The sequence below is a fragment of the Saimiri boliviensis genome, chromosome 14, assembly GCF_048565385.1.
Source record: "Saimiri boliviensis isolate mSaiBol1 chromosome 14, mSaiBol1.pri, whole genome shotgun sequence".
Taxonomy (NCBI): Eukaryota; Metazoa; Chordata; class Mammalia; order Primates; family Cebidae; genus Saimiri; species Saimiri boliviensis.
The window spans coordinates 55,371,999-55,399,089 of NC_133462.1; the positions used below are offsets into that span (position 1 = coordinate 55,371,999).

General features: G+C 36.2%; 1 protein-coding gene across 2 annotated transcripts in view; it reads right to left on the minus strand.

Annotated features, from left to right (window-relative positions):
• Window positions 1-27,091, minus strand: part of CRB1 (crumbs cell polarity complex component 1) — a 223,985-nt gene that overhangs the window by 59,633 nt on the left and 137,261 nt on the right. The gene's annotated exons all lie outside the window — the stretch shown is intronic.

The window sequence follows — 27,091 nt, forward strand, 5'->3', positions numbered from 1 at the left end:
TAGGTTTTAAAAATCCAACCCGGCCAGGCTTGGTGGTTCAAGCCTGTAATCCCAGCACTTTATGAGGCTGAGCAAGGCAGATTGCTTGAAGCCAGGAGTTTGAGACCAGCCTGGCCAACATGATGAAATCCTGTCTCTACTAAAAGTACAAAAATTAGCCAAGCATGGCGGCACGTGACTATAATCCCAGCTACTCAGAAGGCTGAGGCAGAAGAATCTCGTGAATCCGGGAGGTGGAGATTGCAGTGAGCAGAGATCACACCACTGCTCTTCAGCCTGGGCAACAGTGCAAGACTCTTGTCTAAAAAAAAAAAAAAAAAAAAAAAAAAAAAAAAAAAAAAAAATCCTACCTGACACACTGTTTTTTTAAATAATTTAGAGTATTCTCATTTATTGTTTGTGATTAATATGTACGTCTTATTTTCCCATTTAACTCTATGCCCAAAGGTGTGTTTTACAAATGTAATCCAAAGACTTCTGTATTGATAATGTTGGATCTGAAACCCAGCTATGCTGTGTGGTCTTGAGCAGGTCATGTCCACTTTCTGTATTTTAGTTTCTTCATCTACGAATGAGATTAATAACAGTATTTACATCACTAGGCTCTTTTAAAGATTACACCAGTTAAGACATGTAAATGTTCATAACTTTGTTTGGTGAATAACAGGTTCTTAATATGTGTTGGCCGTTACTAAAAAGTAGTAAAAAAGAATTACCCTCTAATGACAAAATTAAAATAGTACTGTAGTCATTGAGAGACTATTTAGAAAGTGTGGGAATGTATAGTGTCCTGTAAATTGCCTAATTTTATATGAGATATTTACTTGAACAGCATGTTAGTCTAGAATCTCATCATATTGTGCTTTCCATGAGGGAAGGAAAATGTGTGTTTTATTCACTAATGTATATCTAGAACATAGCCTAGAACCTGGCTTGTATTCTGCATTTAGTAATTAATTTTGGAATGAATGAATTCATTATGACCTTCCTAAAGTGATTAACTATTTTTATAATGCATTTACTCTGATCCAAAACCAAAGTGCTCTTTTCAATAAATAAATTTATGCAATATTAATCTTTGACCATCTACTGCCATTTATTATCCACACATCTAGGCACTTGATTGGACCCTATTTCACTTATATTTTACCATACTCGGATTACTTTCATACAAGCTTTGTCAATTCAAATATATTTCAAGCTCTGTGAAAGCAGTGGACATATCATAATCTTACTTAGAGCCACCCACAACACCTACACAGTGCTAAGGGTATGAATGATTAAATGTTTGATGGATGGAAAGAATAGAACTAAATGGAAGTAATCTATTTGTTAGATAATCATCCTTGGAAACACAGAAAAGTGACAGAGAAATTACAGGTAAACTATAGTATATTCTAAAGAGATGTTCCCATATAAGTTTAATATAACTGAATGTGAAAAGTTGAAACTTTTGTATTAGAAGCTTTTTCACTTAAACTTGATTTTCAAAGGATTTTGAGAACAAAAAATTAATAACAAGTATTTGATTAATAGCAAAAACACTCAACTATTCATAAGGTATAACAAAAGCAAAACATGATTTTTTTTTCTCCCACCCTAACTTGAAACATATTTAGCAGGGGAAGGTTTTCATTGCCTCTAGATAAAAGTCTTCAGCAGACTCCAGGACTTTTCAGCTCACTCTTCGATAGTAGTGTCACAATCATAAAAAAAAAAAAAAAAAAAAAAAAAAAACCACAGCAATTAGAATGGCCAGTCACATATAATGATCAGAAGTCTCAATGCAGGAGAAAATCATCTTTGTCTGCTAGGCTAATTTCAGGAGTCTTGAAGGAAGACTGGGGAGCCTTCTTCCCTCTTTCTATTCTTCCACTGTCTCCACCCTCAGATTTATGTGTCCTTTCCCCTAGAAGACTGAAGTTTGTGGCAAAAAAAAAAAAAAGGGGGAAGAGGGTGCAGAAATTATTCAGCTGACCGATACAATATGGTTCCGTGCTTTCTGAGACTGGAAGGTGTTTAAAGTTGATGTTTGTTAGAAGGGGCGCTTATGAGTTCCTGGAGCCCACTCTGCTCCTCCAGCTGAGACTCACTCTAGAGACTCGTGATGCAGGCAGGCTTTGCCTCTTCTTTTCCCGGCGGCTCACATTTATTTGTTCCTTCTTTGCTATTGGTTTACTGACATTTCCTCCTCCTTCCTTCTTTATCAACTCTCTTAGTGGAATTCTTTCACCTTCCAACACAGGCCTATCGGGAAGAACGCTTTTTACACAAACAGCTTCCTAATGCTTCTACCATGGTTCCCCATCTAAACCACAGGATTCACCTACCCTTAATCTGCAGGAGGAGGGGAGCACATTTACCTTCCAACACAGCACAGCAGCAATTCTCTCTCTCTTTCCTGCCACCTCAGGTTAAGAGTCGTCATACTTTTCCATGTTTAGATTCCTCAGGCAGGTGGAGAATCTAGTCTAAGTTGGCCAGTTTTTCCCTTCCCCCAACTTTAGATGACACTGGAGCGCTCCTGGAAGCTATGCTCACTCTTATTTAGAATGTAGCATCTAGCGGCCGGGCGCGGTGGCTCAAGCCTGTAATCCCAGCACTTTGGGAGGCCGAGGCGGGTGAATCACGAGGTCAAGAGATCGAAACCATCCTGGTCAACATGGTGAAACCCCGTCTCTACTAAAAATACTAAAAATTAGCTGGGCATGGTGGCGCGTGCCTGTAATCCCAGCTACTCAGGAGGCTGAGGCAGGAGAATTGCCTGAGCCCAGGAGGCGGAGGTTGCGGTGAGCCGAGATCGCGCCATTGCACTCCAGCCTGGGTAACAAGAGCGAAACTCCGTCTCCAAAAAAAAAAAAAGAATGTAGCATCTAGCTCTCAATTTGAGCAGTAAGGTTCAATTCACAGCACAGCAGCAAGCCTCTCCAACGAAATCTCTATATAGACCCACTCCTTCAAATTGCCGCTGAAGCATTTTCACATACCACTGACATAAGTATAAACCTTTCAAAAACCTGAAGTCTGTTATTTGTATTTACTTTGACATCCTGTGTTTTGATCCCTTTTATAATTCACTTTGATATCTGACAGCAACCGTATCTTGATCCCTTAGTTGAAATTTCAATTGATCATTTTCTCAATATATAGAATACGTATTCAATGATGTACTTTCAGAGTGTCATAGAGCATCCAAAGTAGAAGACATAGACCTAGGCTGAATGTACTTGAAATATAATGGAAGGACAAAAGATCTATTATGAAAATGCATTGCACATAGTAGGTTCTCAGCAGATGTCGATAATATATGAGAATCAAACTCAGGCAACAGTGGAGCATATTTAGGAAAGTTTTAGGGAAAAAAAGACTTTGAATGATAGATAATGATACATCTTTAGATATGAAAGCTTTGTATTAAATTAAGTCAAATAAATAAATATTGATCATATATCTTTCATGTATAAAACATTGTGGATAACATGAAGTTTGAACTAGTCCCTGTCCTCAATGAATTTAATAAAGGAAAAGTAAGACATATTTGTGAAAAATTAAACGATAGTGCAGGTCAAGACAATGCTGAAGAGATTTCCCTAGACAGTACACAATAGATTCTAAGTGAACTGTAGTGGTAGTAGCTGCTGCAGAGCCTCTGGAGAAGAGTATCTCTTCAGGCCTGGCTGGGAAGGTCTTACAGAGATAGACTTTAATACAGGTTTTCAAATATAGATCGAGTTGATAAAGAGGTCCCTGTATGTGTGAATAAGTCAATAAACAAAACACTCATTGATGGGAAAGCTTAAGACATGTAGAAGTGCTAATGTGTTTGGCAATCTTGTTGGCATGGAGGATTTATGTGGAAAATAAATGCACAAAGGTTAGATGTAGCCAGAGTGAAGAAGGTCTGCGAACTCATGAGGCTTTTACTGTATTTATTTACTTTCTGGCAGTGAGGAGTCATCCGTAATTGTTGGACCAAAAAAAACAACATAATTTCTCATAAAGATCACCTTCCCAGGGGTATGTAACACAGAGTGAAGTGGGAAGAAACTAGAGACAGGAAGACCAACCAGGCAGCGATTAAAACTATTGACACATACGCTTATTAGGCCCTCAAATAGGGTATTTATTTATTTACAATTTACAGGACACTTTCATTTATCCTTGGTAGTCAGTAAGTGCAGACGATTGTGCTTTCTATACCATTGCCTTCAGTATTTTTTCTTATGATTGCTAAAATGTATGCATTTCATCTTTCATAAAATGTCAATAATTTATGTGTTTCTTTTAAATATAAATGGAGAAGCAAGTTCTAAATTTTACCATCATTTAAAAAAGAACCAGAAAAGGAGAGAAAGCCTGTATTAAGATCAATAGTTTGCAGAACAACAAACAATTAGTTATGAAAAGTAGAATGATAAACAGCGATTTATGCTTTTACTTCACTTAAAATCAGTTCTATGGACATCTCCAATGTAAAATAAGGTCCTACATATTTATCTGATGAACACAGAAAACTGAAAGTGAGAAAAAAGATCAAAATGTCTTGTATCGGTTATTGGAGTAGCTGGGCAAAGAACGAGGTCTGCTGTCAATCAAGATGAAAGGATTAAGCAATATTTATGCCTATCGGGGACTATCGGGGCCATTCAGTCTTCTTAATTGGGTATTTTAGTTGAATACAAATTGGTTATGTATGTCCAATTATTTATACTATGGGGTGGATTACTTGAAGCTTATTGTTATTTTGCTTATATGAAGTCAATTCATTTAATTAATTAAAAACTGTCCCCTCATTTTATTTTTCTAAAATTTTTTTAGTTCAGTATCTGATTCCATGATGATACTGTATTGCAAAAATGATCATGATGCCAAAAATTTTTGCCAATTGGTATATCTCATATTTTGTTGAGAATAAATCATATTAATAGATAAAAAGAATGTAGACTTTATATTTAGAATTAATATCATTGGATATAAAGATGATTTTTATCATGATTCTCACTTTGCTAAAGCCATGGTTAATGAAATATCTAATGTAAAATTATATAATTTACACTAGACATATATATACTAGACATATATACAAAGGCATATACAAATGAGTAAATTTCATCTTGATCTGTTTTAATTGACTTAGGATTTTTAAAATTGTAATAAACAGAAATCAAAGTAAAAATGATAAAAAACCAAAAACTCAACGCATAAATATATCCTCTTTTCCTTTCTCAGAAGTTCAAATTTTCCTTTGATAATATTATCTGTTATAGCATTAAATATCAGTTGCTAAATAAACATCTTAAAAACTCTAAGCATGGTACAAATTAGGAAAAATAAGTATAAGAAAAAAGTTAGTTACTAAGCAAGGTACAAATTAACATATATAAGCATAAGGAAAGAGTTACCTATGACCATTGCCATTAAAATGTGAAAACCGTGTGTCCTGGCTCCAAACATCTTTCTGTTAAAAACCAGATATCCATCCAAGCACCTGCTAGGTGGACAGAGTGAGTTTCTGATCATTTTATGCCATATCCAGAAATGTGGGCTTGTTCTTCAATGTCACCTCTTCCTCGCAGGTAGAGAGTGTGGGGACTTGGTTTTGATTATTTCCCTCCAAGCTGGATCAGTGGGGCTTAGTGTAAGACGCATTTGTGCTGCTTACCAGGCAGACTTGTTATTCTTAGATCCTCTCCCTGTTTAACACATGGCGCCTCCTCTTTGCAATCACCTTAGGGAATGTTATGATCGCAACACTGAACGCTGACATTATTACTATGAAGAAATGAGTTTTGGGGAATCTAAATACAGATAAGCATTTTGGACAACTTTTATTATGGAAAATTAGGGCCTGATTTTATTTTTCTTTTCTACAATGCACATGCTGTTTATATTTTTGTTTTCTTTTGTTTGTTTTTGGCTTTTGAACAGTGGTTAAGAAATTAATGGCAACTTCAAATTTATTGAATATCTATATAAAGCATAGAAAGGAAAGAAAAATTAAGAGAAAAAAGCAACCACTTTTATTAATTAAGACTGTGGCAGCAGTTATTTGTATGGTGCTATCAGACAAATTCCAGCCTCTGTGAAAGAACGGTTATGCTCCACTCTTTTTAAATCCAATGGCATTTAATTTTGTACAATAGAATAATTCGAATATGTGAGGTGTTTGAGATACATTAGGGTAATTGGTGTTTGACTTCTTTTTTGTTTGTTCTTAACATTTTCTTAAAGGGGAACCTGTGGACTTGTAGTGGTTTAACATAGGCAGTATAGCCTGAGAGGTCGTGAAGGCCCCTAGAACTACCATACTGCCTAAAATTCTCACCATCAGAGCAATTCCTTTAGGTTGAGACCTTGTCTCTTAGAAGCCTCAGTAAAGGTGAAAATGTTACCTGAGAGGGGCAGTATCACAAAATAGTCATTAGTACCTTCTCATGGACAGTCTATGCTATGTAAACAAACAAACAAACAACAAAAAAAAACTGCCACGTAACTGAGGTCAGACAAATTGTGACGGAAACCAGTAATAAGGCAGAAAATGGGTGATGCAAGAGACATTGCAATAGTGCATTTCTTCATTCATGTATTATTTATTCATTTTTAAAACTTATTTATCAAGGCCGTAGTTTGACTGTCACTATGTGAGTGCAGGAGATATGATGGTGAAGAAAAATAGATCTAATCCTGCTTCTTGAAGCACACAGTTTAGCCAAGCTTACAGTGATGGGGAAGGCCGAGCAGACAGTGACCTTGAGGATCGAAGGCAGAAATGTATCTATTGGGCGCTGAGGATCAAAGGCAGAAATGTATCTGTTGGGTGCTAGAGGGTGAGAATGGGACGAGAAAGACAACATATTCAGGGTTCTGATCAATCATCAAACTTGGAGAGACATTGCTAATAGTCCTCAGGGAGCCAGAATAAAGTAGTAGAATAAACATAGACTAGGAGTCAGACTGTGACAATGACTTTTATACTAATCACAGCTTTGATACCAGGCTGTGAGAACTTGGGTAATCTAGCTAATTTATTTAAGCTGAAATTTCTTATAAAGTAGAAATAATAAAGCCTATGAAACAATTATTTTTGTGTGAACCAAATGAGTATATTACTTTGAGCATAGTAGTTATTCAAAGAAGTTTCACCAACTTTTTTATGGACCGCATAAGTGAACTTGCATAAATATTACTTGAACTAAAATATATAAGGCATACTTATTGAATTTATAGGCAACATGAACCTGTTAAAAATAATGACCACCCTTAGGCAGAAATTACGGTTACCTCAAGCAGTCATTCCCCAGCATGTCCCACCCCTTCTTTACAGAGAGACATGTATCCTACCATATAGAATACACATGTCAAATATATTCTTTCACACACTCCTTTACAGCTGAGTCATGGGCACGTGACCCAATCCTGACCAATAGGACTTAAGGATTGCTCTGCTAGGGGGAGGCTGAAAATGGCTTTCTGCTCCAATGTAATAAAGAGACGTACCTTTAGAGGGCTGGAAGGAGGGAAAGGATCGGGAAAAATAACTAATGGGTACTAGGCTTAATATCTGGGCGATGAAATAATCTGTACAACAAACCCCATGACACAAGTTTGCCTAGGTAACAACCTGCACGTATACCCTTGAACTAAAACTAAAAGTTAAAAAAAAAAAGGAAGAAAGAAGATGAGCACTTCAACACAATACTTACTTATACACAAACCTTAATAACTTATGAGTACATGCAAATGAGTCTATATGGCCAGTATAGCACAGTGATTTACAAAAGGAAGGGAGAAAAATGAATCGGGGATGGGAGAAACTATCGAATGGAAAAGGATGGGACAGAATGGAATCTGCAAGCCAGGGTTCTCATGTTAACTAAAGAAGACACTTTTCAATAATCTGAAGTAAAGGGTTAACTCTTTTCACCTGAGGTGAAGAAACCACACAACTGGATAGAAGAGATACAGCTTACTGGGTGAAGACCTATGAGTTTCAATTGATAATAATTTACCTGTAATTGTTACTAACATTTATATAATGTACTGCAGTCTATGGTTTACTTTTATATGTATAACCTGAACTTATCTTTGAAATATGGATCCATGGTGATGTGACTTTCCAAATTTTGTGACATTGGGGCCATCATGACAGAAACAGTGTCTGGGGCAAAGGAAATGACAATCCCTTTCTAACTCCCAATCTGATTTTGAGATATTTTTGTTTTAGGAGGTAGAGATAAAATATGGACACTCCAATAAAGAAAGGTAATATAATAGTGATTTTTCTTGAAATCAGGTCATTAGAGAAATTCTTGGAGAAAATTGGATGTTTAACCATGAGAAAAGCAGATACTAGGGGTTATCAGAAGGGTCTTCATGCAGCTAAAGGTCCATCACATGGAATTCTACGTTTTATTTGTCTCTAACTGTGAAAACTCGTACCAATGGTACGAAGCTTTTGGGTGGTTTATTTGTGCAGGATCTTCTAGCAGTTGAGGCTCATCAAGCATAGAACCAGCTGTCTTGGGAAAAAGTATGTTTCCTGACATTGAAGCTGTGCAGATTTAGAGAGGATCAACATTCAGTATGGATATTATAATAGAAATTTAAGAAAGATGCGTTATGGAATTCAATGGCCTCTAAAGATTCTCCCAGTCCTAAGATTCTACCATAATTTCTAAGTAAAGAATATGCTACGTGCATACTTTCTAAGTAGATAATTTCTAAGTGGAAAATATGCTGAAAATAATAAGAGTTGACATTTTCATAATTTCATAATTTTGTTACAGTTTAATAAAGCTGTAAAAAGGGAAGAGCAGTAACTTTTTAAGAAGGATTAAAAAAGGCAATTGTTCATAGTATGTGGTTCCAGGTCATAGTAGCTTATCAAATGTTGCTTGTCCTGCCTTAATTCCCCAACTCCATTTTTATTTGCTTAAAGCACAGATTTCATCATATCCACAATTTTTCTCTGTCTTGATTGCCATTAAATTTTACTGTTCTAAAGGTCAATTGCTGTACATGACCTCAATTATGCAGAACATAATTAAGAACAAAGATATGCTATAAAAGTTTCTGTGTTTAAAACTAGAGACTGTGAAGTTTGTTAACTATTTCCTCAGGCCCTGGTCCATCATTCATTATTATTTTACATACAATTAAAGCAAGTTTGATTATCAAATATTTCATCTTGCAGTGGAATAGAATCAATGAAAGAAAAGGATGACGATAAGGGAGAACTTTTGAGTACATTTTCAGCAGCAGAAAATGACAGCTGAGAACTAGACAATGGATGTGAGTGGATGGAACTAACACTTAGTGAGTCTCAGATCTGTGCCAGCCACCGTGCTAAGTGCTTTGTTGATGTGGCCGTTTAATCCGTCTAATAAATGATGAAGCATATATTGCTACCTTCATTTCACAGATGATGAAACTGAGCCAACTTGTGGTTGGTACTCATTCTGCCTGACTCCTGAAATCAGACGTTTGTTCTCTACAACATGCTGCCTCTAAGGAAAATAATATGATGAGCTGAAATAAAATAATATTAAAAAGTATAGTACTTGAAAAGTATTGAAAATGGGAACAAAATAAAAATCGATAGTGCACAGGACAATAAATAATAACATTGTTGTCAATAAGGTACAAAATTGTGTGCAACACTTGTCATCCAGAAATGCAAGAAAATGTGTAATGTATTTCTGAAATATTTAAATGTGAAATTACTAAAATGAAATATTTTTCCCACAAGAATTATAAAACTGTGTTATGCCAAAAGCCCCTTTATGTGAGCCATTCTGAACCTTAATGATATCAGAAAGATGTGCTGTTACTACATTGGTAACTTATTTTGTATATGAAGAGTGTGTGTGTACAGTGTAAAGCCTGGAATTGTTTCTTTAGTAGCCATTGTTTAGCTCTACTTTATGATTAAACCGTTCTAAAGTTCTGATACAAGAGACACATAGACACACTCTCCAGACCTGATATTTGTTCAGAACCATATGGTAGCTCAGATTAAAAAAAAAAAAAATGCTGAGCCCAGAGGAAGATTTGAATCAGTCTATTGTGTGGAAAGTATTCTGAGATCTTCAAAGGAAAGACAAAATAGCTGCAAAAAGCCTTGCATTTCAGTTCCACATTTCACTGGATTTTACACTTCAAAAGTCATACTTTGAAGCTCAGGGGATGTAGGTAAGTGATTTTTAGTTATTTTACGGACTATCAAATAGAAAGCACAGCATTGCACATGCTCACTCTTGTTGACTTGACTTTGAAAAGTAATTTCAGAGAAACTCAACCCAGTTCAACCATAACTATCCTAATTGGCTTTGATCAGTAAATCATCAGAAATGGCTCTGCTCTTGCTTAGCCCCTTCTTTCCTTGTCTTGACAAAAGTGAATGATGAAACACTCAAGTTACAGTGAATTCTAAAAATCTGTCTTGTACTGAGCTGGATGTGTCGCTATTCTAAGAAATGTTGGCATTCTCTCTGCCATGGCAAGAACTGGCTTTACAATCTTTGGTAGTGCTCTTGGTCAGTTTTTACAAATACATTAATATTTTTCTTCTGTACAGCCATGAAAATATCAAAGGCCATGTACATTATTGGCCTGTAATCCTGACATTCAAGGCCCTCCACGATCTGGCTTTTATTCATCTGTCAGCATTGTTTTCCATTGCTTACTACATAAATAGTTGTGTTCAAATATATTTTCAGTAGAGTGATATTTGAAACACATTCAAAGCTTTCTCTCTCTCTTCAGTTTTTTCAAAATCCCAACTTCCTTTCAGAGTTCTGCTCAGTTGCCACTCACCCTATTGAAATGCCCCCTCTTGGTAACTCAGGTTTGTCCTTGAACATCTGAGGCTTATCCATATGAAACTCAGCATAGAGTACATTGTATTCTCTTTTTAAAATATTTGTGATTTGCTTTCATTAACTGTATCGTAAGACTTATAAGTGTGAATACTTCTTTCTGTTTACTTCCTGGTATACTCTATTATAAAATACAGTACACATACTGTCTATGCACTGTACAGTAACACAGTGTAATGTGTATATCTTGATGAAATGAGTGAAATGCTATAATCAAAACAAACATGCATTCAGTCTTTTCTTCTGCATGATGAGTCTAATGTATTGGAAGACAACTTTAGTCTTTATTCAATGCAAAGTTGTAAACCTGGCATTTGCAGATATCTAATGTATCCATGAATGGATATGACAAGTCTGTAAATTATTTGAAAAAATATATAATATTTTGTGATTTTTGCATCTTTCTGGGGGAAGACTTTATAGTATATATAAATATAGATGATAGTATATAAAATATAATATCATAAGAATCCCATAGCGGGAGTGCGTGTGGTTAAAATGCAAAATCTTAGGACATATCCCTAGAAACTCTGATTCTGTGACTCAGAATCAGGCTCAGAAAGCTGCAGTTTTTTATGAGCATACTAAGTAATTCTTTTAACACTCTGCCTCAGACCTGGTCTAAAATTTCAATCAATTTTCAGAGGAATACTTGATCTGGAGAAGCCAAGAAGCTCTGTTTGCAGGAAATAAAACACTTTCAGAAACACTAATTTTATTTACCCATGTGAATGTATCAGTTCAAAGAAGTTGGCTTTGGATTGGCATTTAAACTGTCCCTAACCAATGGCAGTGACCTTTAGAACAAATAACTTAGTTGATAGAGGTTTTCTTCATAAAAGACTGAAACTACTTCACCAAAATATTTCTTTAAAATTTCTATTTGGCCAAAACCCAAAATCTCTAACATACTATGGATCATACCATATGCTGCCTATTAACTGAGTAGATTTCTTTATGTCCTTCATAGACTAAAAAGAATATATTAAATATGCAACAAGAAATTTCCCTCCACATTTTGTCTCTGCTTTCACATTTTTCCATTTCAGTCTTTCTTAGTACAATCTTAAGATTAAAAAATACCTGTGTCATATTATAGCAAGCATAGGCTGACTTAGCTTCTTAATTACTAGGCTCACATATACTAATTGGCAAGCCAATTTAATAAATATGGAAGAGAGAGGGGGTGTTTGGAAGTTAAATGTCCCAGTCAAATATGTGCTCCTACAAGAGCCATGTCGTTTCTCTGAGTTTTAACTTTGTCCACAGTGAAGTGGGAATAACCATCTTTGCGCTGCCTGACTCCAGTTGTTGTGAGAACTGGAAAAGGTAATTAATATGTAAATATTTTAGAAAATACAAAGTGTTCTATTTGGCAAAATATAAAGCATTATACAACTATAGGGTAATAATGCTTCTTCAAATGTCTGGAATTTGTCATTGGTTAAAAAAAAAAGTAAAAATCCATCTAATTTTAAAGTTACTTAACAAAAGAAACATTTGAAATGTTAAACTTATATTAGAGATACATCCATTTTGTATATATAAATTCTAACAGCTATTTAATTAAAATATGCAAAATATTGAGCATACGAATAACATTAGCTACGCTATTAAGTAGGCACTGTGTGCAGGTCACTCTGCTAAGTATTTTACTGTATGATTCATGTCTCACAACCTCAGTGAGCTAATTAAGCTGAACAAGTTGAAACTTTGAGAGCTTATGAAACTTGCCAAAAGTCACAGAATTAGAAAGTGGTAGACTGAAATTTAGATCTGGCAGTGCCCAAATACCAATTAGTTACACTTATATCTATCAAAAGTTTAGCCATATAGAAGTAATACAACAAGTTTGAAAAGTGTAAACAGCAATAATAGTTGCTTTTCAGGCGGGTCACATATCCATTCTATGGCATCATCTATTTAGTAGTTACTGTCAACATCCCATCAAAATGTGTAGGAAGACAAGAAAAAGATGAGAGGTAACACAATACTAAAAGATAAAATGAAAAGATAATTTAGTGTCTGAACTGGAGAAAATACTTAACTGTAAAGCCAAAGGTGCCAAATTAAACAAGACCAATGTAAAACAAAGAAAGTAGCAACAGAAATGGTGACTAACCTCATCTGACAAGTTCCACGACTTTTAGGAAAGTACAAAGACATGGTTTTCCTATCCTGCAATCTGCGCTTAGGCACAGAGGCCTGGGTCTGCACTGAGAGAGCCAGCTGACGGTCACTCAGTCGCTTTACAGAGCTAGTCTGAATACTATTTTCCTTGCCATTCTTATACCCTGTCTTCTCCATGCCTTGAGAAATGACAACTTGCAAAGCAAAACAAGACAAAATCAACAGAGGACTATATTTTATGTATCTTACAAGTGACAGAGAAGACATCCACTTGTTTTGAAGAATCTGTGAAATAGGTAAGATTCCGGTACAGTTTAGTATTATTACAACAGATGGTTATGAAATATCGGAGCTTGAACGGTGATTATCTTTCCACTATACATCTGAGGTGGAACTCTGACTGTTCCTCAAGGCAGTCAGTTAACCTGGCTAGTCATAGCTCACACATTTATTTTGTTAGCAAACTCTAGGTCTGGCTGTGCACTTTCTAAGGGGACATGGGGAAGGGCAAGGAGAGAGAGTTAGAGAGAGAAAACAAATTCCTTTCAACAACAGGTTGCAGTCATGTGTAAGTTAGGATGATTTGGCAGTAGGCAATAGAGAACCTAAATGAAGCTTGCCAAACTCTTAACATTTATTGGCTCATATAAGAAGGAAGTCCAAGAAAAAGACATCAGCAGGGTCTCCTTGAAGACTTCAAAAGATCAAGAATTCAGGTATCTACCACTTCTTCACTCCACTGGTCAAAGTTTCAGCTTCACCTCGAGGACATTTTCAAAGTTATAGGATGGCTGCAAGTGGCTATCTACACGCTTCTTCATTCGCATCCTCCTGATAGTGCTGCCTTAAGAATAAATGAGAACTTTCCTAGAAACTACCAGCAAACCTTTACTCATATTCATCTCTAAATGAATCAAAGGCAAGAAGTGGGAGGAAAGTGGGTTATTCTTTGGAACTGAGAATCAGAATGAAGTCAGCCTTCCCTCATGTACCTGGCTGCTAGGAAAAGGAGGTTATTAAAGAAGGTGCTGTTCTTTTATGAAGAAGTAAAGAAAAGGGAATGCGTGATGATTGGACAAACACATGTTGTGTGTTTGAGTATATATACATATTCATGCATTATGCATTCCTAGTGCTCCACAAAAGAAAGGGAATATAACTCTAAAGCGCTAAATGAAGAAAGCTTAAAATTGGTTTATAACAAAAAGTCAGTTTTAGAAGACCGCATTATTTTCATGATAATATGCATGAAAACCTGATTTCTATAGAAATAAAGTAAAAAGACACAAAAATAAAAACAATAACTGAAAAGACCACAGGATATGGGATGAAGGACCACAGACTGAGACGACACGGAAAGGATGCTGTGTGAATAACAAGGATAAACTAAAACTCGCATTGCAATAGCACTATTAAAATCTGCCTTGGAGCAGAAAAGTGGAAAACTGGTACTGCAGATAATCAAAGCAGTATGATCTGGGAACTGGTTATGCAGATATTTTAGTTGGTGAGAACATATTAAGCTAAATATTATAGTCTACGTATTTTTTATTGTACTTCAAAAAAATTTAAAAAGTACGTCTGTGATAAGAGAACAAAACTGAGAAACTATCCCAGAGATAAAGGGACTAGAGAACAGAAATTGACCTTAAAATGTCAAATGTAGCTGAGAGAGAAATCAAAACACTTTGAAGAGGATTAATAATAAAAGACAGGTGACTTTTTTCTTGTTGAATAAGACTGGAGAGAGCATATAAAAATAAATGACTATCTTTTGGTCAACACTAATTTTAAAAGGCATACATCTAAATAATGATGAAATAATAACTGTGATTGAATAAAGAAAATGTGATATATATGCACCATGGAATACTATGCAGCCATAAAAAAGAAAACATAATGTCTTCTGTGGGAACATGGGTGGAGCAGGAGGCCATTATCCTTAGCAACCTAATGCAGGAACAGAAAACCAAATACTGCATGTTCTCACTTATGAGTGAGAGCTAAATGATGAGAACTCATGAACACAAAGAAAGGAACAATAGACACTGAGACTCCTTGGGGGTGGAAGGTGGCATAAGGGAGAGGAACAGAAAAAGTAACCATTGAGTGCTAGGCTTAGTACCTGCACGACAAAATAATCTGTATGACAAACTCCTACGACACGAGTTTAACAAACCTGCGCATGTACCCCCAATCTCAAAATAAAAGTTAAAAAGAAAACAAAACAAAAAGAAGAAAAACAATGATAAAAATTAACTGTGGATACAAGGAAAACATAAATTTCTTAATTCACATTAAAATATTTTAAGAGACATAAAAATAAATATAAAAGATACAATTAAATTCCAAAAGAATATCAAAATAATGGAATTAACAGTTAAAACATTTTGAATATAAAAGATTGAGACCCTGAAATTCTGTGCACAGAGAAACTGTCATTCAAATTTGTAGACAACAGAAAGACATAGTACTTTGGATAAGTGTATATCCTAAAAATGCTTAAAGATAAACTTCATGTGACTAAGGGAAAAATTTAAATATCATTGAGAAGAATATTAGTTAAATAGCATAAAATAATAATTATCAAATATTAGTGAGCAGATTATTAAAGGACATTAAAACCAGTTCAATTTGAAGGTATGGGTAAATCATTTTGCAAAAAGAAGATATAAAATATGACAAATTGTTCGAAGTTATTCTCCAAAAGTAAATGTTCAAAATGTATAAATAATAATTGTATGATAATAATTTGTTCCCAAGCTCATGACTATTTTAACAAAAACCATGCTACCATGGAAAAGATGGAATTTTATTTAAAACATGCTAAATTCTTTGTCTTACATAGCTGGCAATCAAAACAATATGATTTCACTTTGACCTTGATAATTAGAGGAAAATAGATTAAAACATTTAAAAATGGTTTTAAGTTTAAAAGTGACCTAATGAAAACAAAATATGGAAACTCTAAAACACGATGAAGATAAACATTCACAAAATAATACACAAAAGTACAAAAATTATTTTTAAAACATCAATTACAAAACCCCCACAGTCCACTATAACAAAAATTGAGAAGATAGAAGCAAGCCACACAAATGGTATAATAATAACTATATATATATGCGTAAACCCACCAGTAAAAGGCAGTGACTCAAAAATTGTGCTACAAAGAGAAAGTTTTAAAAATATTGTGAGGTAGCAATTTATTAGAATACAAAGCTCTATGTAATATAATTTCAATTTCTCGTGTGTGTGTGTGTGTGTGTGTGTGTGTGTGTGTATTGGGAAAGGGAAGAAGAAAGACAGAGAGAGGGAAAGAAGAGAAGGAAGGGGTAACAAATATACTAAAATATTTTTAGGTGTGAGATGAGAATTGTTAACTTCCTTTACTTCTTTCTACATTTTCCAAGTTTTCTACAATGAATATGTTTCACTTTAATTTAGAAAAAGATAACAGACATATTTCAAAACAGAAATACAAAAGCTATTAAGTCTCTAAGAGTCAAAGTAAAAGAAAACTTACATCAGAGCTGAATAGTATATGAGTGAGAAACCTTGTACATCAAAGTAAGAAAAGGAATTTCTGTTTATTTTGTTTGCACATTTGATAATTTACTCTGGAAGAAAGAAACAGGATAGATTTTGTAAGAGTACCTGAGATTCAAAAGAGAATTAGGAGTGTATAGTTTCTGTTTTTGAAATGTGTCTTTGTGTTTTCCATATAATAAAAAAAAGAAAGAAAAATGCTTTTAATTCTGGTTCTGCTACTCGAGAGGCTGAGGTGGGAGGATTGCTGTAGCCCAAGATGTCGAGGCTGCAGTGAGCCCAGATTGCACCACAGCACTCCAATCTGGATGACAGAGCAAATTCTATCTTAAAAAAAAAAAAAAGAAGCCCTTATATTCAAAAGCTCTGACCTTACTTTAATGACAAAATGTTGTGAAGGATGCACCACCATCTAGTGGTAACTCCGGTTAATTGCAGAACCATTGATTCATTCATTAGTTCATTTATCCCTCAAATATAAACAGCAGTTTGAGCACTTGCCATCTAATATTAGGCATTTACTGAATCATTTCATTTTATTGACTTAGTCCTCACATGTAGTAGGCAGAGTTCTATATGGCTCTAGAGCTCCCAGTGATCCCCATATCCTGGCATTCACATCCTTGGGTAATCCCCTTCCCTTGAGTCTGAACTGGAACTAGCAACTTGCTTCTATTTGCCATAATCAATAGAATATGGCAAAGGTCGGCCTGGCATGGTGGCACATGCCTGTAATTCCAGCACTTTGGGAGGCTGAGATGGGTGGATCAAGAGGTCGGGAGTTCAAGACCAGCCTGGCCAACATAGTGAAACCCCATCTCTACCACAAAGACAAAAATTAGCCAGGCATAGTGGCACACGCCTGTAATCCCATCTACTCAGGAGGCTGAGGCAGGAGAATCACTTGAACCCGATGGTGGAGCTTGTAGTGAGCCCAGATGGCAATACTGCACTTCAGCCTGGGCAACAGAGTGAGAGTCCGTCTCAAAAAAAAAAAAAAAAAAAAAAAAAATATATATATATATATATATATATATATGGTGAAGATCATGAGATGTTACTTCAGTGATTATGTCACAAAAGATCGTGACTTCCACCTTACCAGAAGGCTCTATTTCATAATGACTTTGGTCAAACTGCCATTGACAGAGAAGGCTCACTGCCATTAAGAAACTGAGACTCTCAGTCTAACCACCTTGAAAGAATTTGAACCAGTCAGAAACCATACAAATAAACTCTGAAGTAGATTACTTCCCTGTTGAGTGTTTAGAGGAGACCCCAGCCCTGGCCAACACTTTGCCTGTAGCCAGGTGAGAGACTCTGAAGGAGTGAAACAGCTAAGCCATTTTCCACTGAAACTGTGAGATAATAAATGGGTGTTATTTTAAGTTGCAGAGTTTTGGGGAAATTTGTTACACAGCAGTTGTTTACTAACACATGATGAAAACTTTATGAAGAAAGTAGCATTAAAATCTCCAGTTTATAGAAACTTAAACGCAAAGAGATTAAATGATTTAACCAAGCACACAGCCTATGGATAGAAGCGTCAAAATTCAAACTCATATCTATTTGATTTCTTACACCATGTTCTTTCCAACAGTGTGATGCCACAACCCTGTTTGACTATTTCCTGTAAGCCAGACACTGTGAAAAGCACCAGCATTGCACAGATGAAAGACATCCTTTTCCTTCCCCTCCAAAAAAGAACTCACAATCTTTTGTGGGAAAATGACAGCTAAGGTAATCAACAGTTGCATTCAAGTATCCTAAATATACGACATTCACTGGAGTGTTATAAATGTGACATTAAAACAACCAAAAGATGTGCACCTAACAGCCTAGAGTTAGGGAATAAAAGTGGACTTGAGTGGATGGGGCTAATCAAGGAAGATTTCCTCAAGTAGGCATCTGAATCATGTCATGAAGGATGAGCTAGAAATAACAGATGAAGAAGGTGAGCATTGCAAGTGAAGGGAATAAAATGGGGAAATACATGGAGACTTGAATTCTTCTTGGTTTCTGAAAGAAATAGACAATTGTTTTATATATATATATAATAAATGTAGTCACATGTAATATATCTGTATCTGCCTATTACATGGACCCACACACACACACACACACACGCACACATTATTCCCTGACCTCAACTCCCGGCAATCTATTATCTCTCTTGTCCTTGGGATTTTGCCCCTTCCAGAACGTCATATAAGTGGAACCATATACATGGTTGTATGTTTATATATACACGTGTGTGTGTGTGTGTGTGTGTGTGTGTGTGTGTGTGTGTGTGTGTAGTGCCTTTACTCCTTCCCTGGGACACAGAACAATTTCTTTAAATATATTCCTGATAGGCTTGCAAACTTATTATTTTCCAAGATGAAATAATCACTTTATCCCCAAACCTATTCCTTCTCTTATGTCCGCTGATGTGCTGAATGACTCCACCAGTATTCAAATTGTATAAACTGACCATAAATTTGACTATTCATCTAACAATTCTATTTCCCTGCCCTAGCTGTGTTCAGTGTATTGCCAAGCCCTGCTGTTTCTTTCTTTTACATCTCCTTAATGGGTCCCTGTCTTCCAAAGCCCTACTGTTTGGATATCCATTACTTCTTCAAATCACCTCCCAACCTACCTGCCTTCCTTCAGTTCTGCCTTTTTCAAATTTATCTTCCGAATGATACAAAGGTAAATGGCCTAAATTACAAAAGTAATGTCTTTGTTTACAATGCTCAACTTTACCTTTAAAACAAATGAGTCATAGGTAAATAGACAATGAGAAAGGTAGGCTAAATTTGGGAATCTAAGAAGCACCAATATTTAGGCGGCTGAGGAGCCTTTCATTATGCTAAGAATGCATGATTAGGAGAGAGTGGCATTGTAGAAGACCAGGGGAAAATATTTCAAGGGAGAAGTTAGTGATGATATTAAAAGTTGTGAGAAGTCATGAGCTTATTTGCCATCTTATGTGATGAAGAAAAGAACTGAAGATGAATTTTGCAATCAGAATGTATTTGCTGATCTTAACAAAATGAGCTTTTTTTGTGCCATGGTGGAGATAGAAGCTGGATTACAGTAGGGTGAAGAGTGAGAAAGTGGAATTAGGATGAACATCTCAGAGGCAACAGAGGTCAGGTCACTTCCACATCTTTAAAGTTGAGTTTATTGAGATGTAATTCTCATATAATGTAATTCATCACGTTAGGTGTACAAAGGTATACACTGTTCAACTACCACCACAACAACTGAGATGTAGGACACTTCCTTTCCCTCCAAAAAAGTTCTCATGCTCTTTGTTGTCAATATCGTGCCCTAATTCCAGCTCCTGGCAACACTCCATCTCTTCACTGTTCCTAGAATTTTATCCTTTATAGATGCCATATGAATGAAGTCATATGATATGCAGCTTTTACATCTTAGAAAAATGTTTCTGACATTCTTCTTTGTTGTTGCATGTGTTAATGATTTGGGTCTTCTTATTGCTGAGTACTATTCAATTGCAAGAAGGTAAGACTGTTTATCCATTCACTAACTGATGAAAATTTGGTTCTTATCAGGTTTTTAAACTTATGAGTAAAGCAGCAATAGCCATTTGTGTACAAGTTTTTGGGTAGAAGTATGTTTTCATTTTCACGGGTAATATTTAGGAATTGGGAGTGAGATTGCTTGGTGTTACAGTCAGAGTAATTTTAGTTTTATAAGAAAAAAATGCCAAACTGTTTTCCATTTGACATCCCTGCCACCAAAGCATGAGAGTTATTTCACTTTCTCTCCAGCATTTGGAGAGCTGGAGTCCACTGGCACCATCGTGGCTCACAGTAACCTCTGCCTCTTGGGTTCAAGCGATTCTCCTGACTCAGCCTCCTAAGTAGCTGGGACTACAGGCATGCACCACCACACCTGGTTAATTTTTTTCCCCAGCATTTGGTATTATCAATTATTATATATAACTGACTCTCTCTCCTTCCCTATCTCTCTCAGCACATACAGAAATACCTGTACATAAAATAGTTAATCGTTATGTAGTGGTATCTCATGTGGTTCCAACATATATGTTCTTGATATTGAGTATCTTTTCATGAGCTTATTTGCCACCTTATGTGATGAAGTATTTATTTAAATCTTTTGTATACTTTAAAACTGGTTTGTTTACATGATTGAGTTTTGAGAGCTCTTTAAATATGCTGAATATCAATATGTAAGAAAAAAACGTGTTTTGCAATATTTTCCCATTCTATGGTTTCTCTTATTTTTGCGTCTTTCGAAGAGCTGGAACTTTAAATTTTGGTGAAGTGTAATTTATCAGATTCCCTTATATCGTTTGTGCTTTTTTTTTTGGGTAAATTTAAAAACTCTTTGCTGATCCCAAGATCTCAGAGATTTTCTGTTTTCTCTTTGAAGTTTTATATTAAATTTGTGTTAAGAGAGTTAGTTTTTGCATATGGTTGTATAAAATTGGTGTTGACGTTCATTTCCTTGCATATGGCCGCATGCAATGTGCCGGCTTTGTTTGTTGAAAGGACTTCCTTTTCTCCAGTGATTTGCTTTACACCTTTGTTTAAAATGAAATAATCATATACATGCAAGCCTATTTCTGTTTTCTTTATTGTGTTTACCTATTTCTATCCTTTGCCAATTCTACATGACCTTGAAGTCAGATAGTGTGAGCCCTTCAACTTTGTTCATCTTTTCCAAATTGGTTTTTATTGTTTTATTTCCGTTGGTTTTCCATATAAATTTTAGAATCAGCTTATCAATTTCTACAAAAAGAAAATCCTATTGATATTTTTATTTGGATTACATAGATTAAATTTGGAAAAAATTAACATTTTAGCAACATTGAGTATTTTAATCAGTGAACATGACATTTTTTTTTCCTGGTTAATTTTTCCATTAAGTTCTTACAGAAATGGTTGGGCCTAGACACACAGTAGTCCTTTTTATTTTGAGGCAGAGCCTCACTCTGTCGCCTAGGCTGGAGTCCACTGGCACCATCTTGGCTCACTGTAACCTCTTTTCTTGGTTTCAAGCAATTCTCCTGACTTAGCCTGCTGAGCAGCTGGGACTACAGTCATGAGCCACCACACCTGGCTAATTTTTTTTTTTTTTTTTTTTTTTTTCAGTAGAGATGGGATTTCACCCATTGTTGGCCAGGCCAGTCTCGAACTCCTGATGTCAAGTGATTCACCCACCTTGGCCTCTCAAAGTGTTGGGATTACAGGCGTGAGCCACTGCGCCCAGCCTCTGTCACTTTTTTCTTTAGACCCAGTTGCCTCTTAGAACTTAAAGACCTGTAATCCCAGCACTTTGGGAGGCTGAGGGGGGTGATTCATGAGGTCAAGAGATCGAGACCATCCTGGTCAACATGGTGAAACCCCGTCTCTACTAAAAATACAAAAAATCAGCTGGGCACGGTGGCGCATGCCTGTAATCCCAGCTGCTCAGGAGACTGAGGCAGGAGAATTGCCTGAACTCAGGAGGCAGAGGTTGCGGTGAGCCGAGATCGCGCCATTGCACTCCAGCCTGGGTAACAAGAGCAAAACTCCGTCTCAAAAAAAAAAAAAAAAAAAAAAAAAAAAAAAAAAAAAAAAAGAACTTAAAGGCCACAGAATCTTTAAGATGTGGCTAATTTCTTAACTTTGAGGTGGAATAACGACTCTGTCTTAGGGGTTTGTGATTCCCCCAACCATAGAAATAAAGGAAAAGTCTTGAGCTCCTTCAAGGGAAATTCTAGGTACCTAGCTAGCCCTGTGAAGTAAGTAAGTAAGTAACCTGCTAAGCAAGAGGGTAATAATAACCCAAAACAATAGCCAAAGAAGTTAGAGCCCAGAGATGTTTAGTTTCTTTTTAAAAATTGAAAGTAACATCTGATATGTCTCTTAGCTGTCCTTTAGAAATGTAGATCCCCTCCTTGAGAACGTCCGTCAAACAGATCCACTGGTACATAGACCTCAGGTAAGGACGAACTGCAGACTGAACTCTGCTCACTGCATTGTTCTGAATTTCTTTTTCTTTTTTTCTGAGACGAAGTCACCCTCTGTCACCCAGGCTGCAGTGCTCACTGCAACCTCTGCATCCTAGGTTCAAGCTATTCTCCTGCCTCAGCCTCCCTAGTAGCTGGGATTATAGATGCCTGCCACCACACCCAGCTAATTTTTGTATTTTTAGTGGAGATGAGGTTTTGAACTCCTGACCTCAGGTGATTCACCTGCCTCGGCCTCCCAAAGTGCCAGGATTACAGGTGTGAGCTACTGTGCCCGGCCCTGAATTTCTTCTTGAGGGGCCTGAAGGGAGTCATAGCCATGAGCCAGTTAACATTCTCTTCTGCTGACCCCCAATTTTTAAACAAACCTTCCCTTCCTTAATCAACTGCAAATCAGACATCTTTGAATCTACCTGTTACGTGTAAGCCCTGTTCAATCCCCCATTTCAAGGTATCTCACCCTTCTAAGCTACAAGCAATGCGAACCTCCACACACTGATTTACAATGTTGCTTGCAATGTCTGCTCTCCTGAAATTTACCTTTAAAACCTTTATTTGTCAGCCACTGGGGAGATGAGAATCAGAGCATTCGCTGCCTCCTTCCTGCTTCGTACCTGACAAACAAATGCTTTCCTTTCTACTGCTGCGATCTCACTTGTGCGTTTCTGATTTTACTGTGCTGGGCGAAAGGACCCCAGCTCTGTTCTACAACAATTTCATGCCTGAAAAATATAGGTCCGTTTAGATGTGTCAACATATCTGCAACAGGTGGATGACGTCAAACGGATAGAACCTAGAAGAGCAGTGCTGCCTCTGATGAGAACAGGCACATTTAAGGTGTTGTGGCCATCGACAGAAGCGCTCCTTCCGGTAAGACATTCTGGAGGTAGTTACAGGCGAAGAGAGTGCAGGAGGTAACTGTTCACAGCTCACGCCTCTGGTCCAGTGCTGTCCACCGATTCCCTCAGCTACCTGCACCTCGTTTCATACACTGTGATTCTGACCTTCAGACCTGGCTACTCTTCCCCTGTTTGAAATGGTTTCTTTGCTGTCTTTCAATTTGGGTCCGATTTGTTTTTCTTTCTGGACTTACCCTATTCTTGCCTAGCTCCCTTTTGGTTGTTGACTACATTTCAGACTCTTGGTATCTTCCTCAGGCTACACCGTAACCCCAAGGCAACCAGCACCCATGTCTCTCCTTCTTAGCTCAGCTTTCCACAGCCCAGCTAAGAGGAATCAGGCATGTAGGACCTTATCTTGTCTCTGAACTAGCAGCAGGATCCTGCTTTGCACAGGGTAGTTGTTTGGCGTCACTTACATCACAGAAAGTTCACACAAGCTGTGAGCATCTGAATGTGCGTAGAACCTGGGAAATCGGTTCTGACACACAGTGTGTGTTGAGTCATGGCCGTAAGGAGCGGGGGCTGGAGCACAGAGAAGACCTGGGGTTCCTTAAAGATTAAAAATCATGGGAGAGGGGTATGTTGAATCACAACCTATTTTTATACAGTATTCCATGTTCCAACTTGGGACTTATTTTCAGGTACTCTGCTCTGTTAATTTTTTACATGTCTTTAGTGCAAATCATGCAATCTTCTAAGCAAGCCGCCAAAAACATGCAACTAAAGTGGGAACATTTCTGGCTTATGAATAATTTGTTTTTTGCTTCCTTGTATGATAAACATTGGTGTTTCAAATAGTTTCAGATATTATGTATATTACTTGGAGGTCAGAAGAAACTTGTAGAAAGTTATTTCATTCAACTATCACTTTCAGTAACATTGGGTTATATACAATTTACTAGACAATTTTCACTGATGTAGATAGAACAGGAATTTAGTTTTTCTGCTGCATGTACTCTGGAGACATCCATTAGCAGCTGTATTTAGATTCCAGATTAATGTGGAAACTGTAACCTCAAGCCAGTTACTTAACTTCTGGGGCCCTGCCTTCCTCCTCTCAAGAAGGCGGGTAGCAATAACTATACCCCATGGTTGATGTGCCAACCATATGGTACAAACAGTGCTCCTTATTTGCCTACTAAGTCAGTTGTTTATTTCTCTAGTTGCCTTAGGAACCAACCAAGGCATAAAACAGAGAAATAACTTGGAGATACCCCATCTTACTTGAGTGCAATCTAATATGTTTGATCTTATGGAATAAAATGGGATTTCTGTGAGTGGTTTAGACTGCCTGCTGAATAAAAATGTTATCGCCACATCTGGAGAAATAGGAGCTGACAGCTAATCCTGCCATTAAACAGAAATACTGTCCCTCTGTTGAAAGTGACTTCGATAAAACTGAAATCAAAAAAGATTCCTTGAAAAGGAATGGCAAAAAAAAAAAAGCAACAAATTACATTAAAAACAATTAAACAAATTAATATTATATAATTTAAATTTATATTATAATTGTATTAATTATAACATTAAGTATATAATTTATTTTAATCATTGGTGTGATAGTGTGGATATACGTACTTTCACATTATCTATAGTATAGAGATATAAAAGATATACAGTTGACCCTTGAAAATCATGAGGGCTGAAATGCTGACCCCCAAAGGGTAGAAAATCCACATATAATTTTTGACTCCCCTAAAACATAATTACTCATAGCCTACAGTAGACTGGAAGCCTTATTGATAACATAAACAATTGATTAACACATATTTTATACGTTATTTGCATTATACACTATATTGTTAAAGTAATCTAGAGGAAAGCATGTTATTAAGAAAATCATAAAAAAGAGAAAAGATATTGATTATCTATTAAGTGGAAGTGGATCATCATAGAGGTCTTCCTCCTCAGCATCTTTACATTGAGTAGGCTAGAGAGGAAGTGGAAGTGGAAGGGCTCATCTTGTCTCAAGCGTGATACAGGCAGAAAAAAATCTGCATATAGTTGGACCCATGCAGTTCAAACCTGTGTTGTTCTAGAATCAACTATATGTAGTGCCATCCCAAATGTCCTAAATTTTGTGGAAATTTTAAGAAATGATGACTAAGCACTATTTATAAATAAATTTTAAAATTAGTGTTAAGATCATTATTGTAGTTTTTGAAAAAATTTAGCAGAAGCACCTTGTACTCCTGTACATTCACTTAACTTTATTATGTTTTCTGATACATATAGAAATGCATTTATAGAGTTAAGCAGTTTTTAAAAAAATTAAATGAAAGAACAGATGAATGTGCCTTAATCTATAAAAACTCTATTCCTGCTGATGAAAGCAGAGTTTATAATGGGCTATGATTGGAATAATATGTAAATTACATTGGGTGAAGCATGATCTATAGTATTAGTTCAAACTATTGGGGTGATACATTTTTCGGTGAAGAGTTTAATCATTCCAATCATTTAAATCCTTATACCTTTTCTAGTAAAATAATGGTGAGAATATTTCCCAATTGATTTCACCTCTTAATGAATATTTTACCTTTTGAAAAAAAAATGACTACTTTTCAAGAAATTAATGAGAGTGCCTGGGACATTCATCTAGATTTGCAAAGGAAGACTGAAAACAGCCCAGCGATTTCACTGGAAATATTAGCTACTGAGCAACTGTAGCCAGCCCTTCTCTGGCATTGCTGTTGCTGGGTTCTACCTGAGGATTTTCCATCTAGCAAATAGTAGAAGCTGAAATTCTCAAGCCATTAAGGTAGCAGCAGCAAACCTAGCTTTCAGAAACCATTGTTTATATTAGTTTCCACAACTTCTTCTAGAAAGGATGAGAACACATTGTGCATGCAATCATATTTTTTGGTCCTTTTTGGTCCTGCATTCATTGCCGTGCCTCTTTTGTGTGTGCTTTTAAATGTTAATCCATTTTCTCTTCTCTGTATTTTAAACTGTATTTAAAAATGTCCTGTTTAATTTAACAGCCTTAACTATATGTATGTTGTAAAAAATATATTGAATCTAATTATGTAGTATATATTTCATTACTATTACACAGTATATGCATTTATACAACATATATTCCCCTGAGAACATTAAGTACCTTTTCCCTGGATATTACTTCATCAAGTGCTGAATTTACAAGCTACCTGCACTTAAAAGCTGACCTGCTATTTGGGTAGTGCTGTGGCAGCTCCAGAAAATGAAATTCCCAACTCTTCAGTTACACTTTCTCATTTCAAAGAGGACTTGATTCCTTTGCAAGGATAGCTTCCCTAGTCCACTGAAGACCTGGTGAACTTCACACATTTTATGTTTGATTCATGGTGTTTTTAGTGTTGTATTTTATTACCAGCTCTGTAGTTATATTGATTCACTTAGGTGAGGGTTTAGAGCCCCACAGTTTTATGTTTTGCATCTTATAAAATAGTAGTTTGTCAAGAAATATGTATCCTGTTTCCCTTTCTCCTTTTAGTTCCTTGGGTCTTTTCTTGAGATTGAACGATATTGCTAGCAGACTTTGGAAAATGAATACACAGTACTGTGGAACCTATTTCTTTACTGCTCAGAGCATGTACAAGTAAAAGAATTGAAGGATGAGAATAATAGAAACAAATTATCTGAGTTACCTTTATAGTATCAGT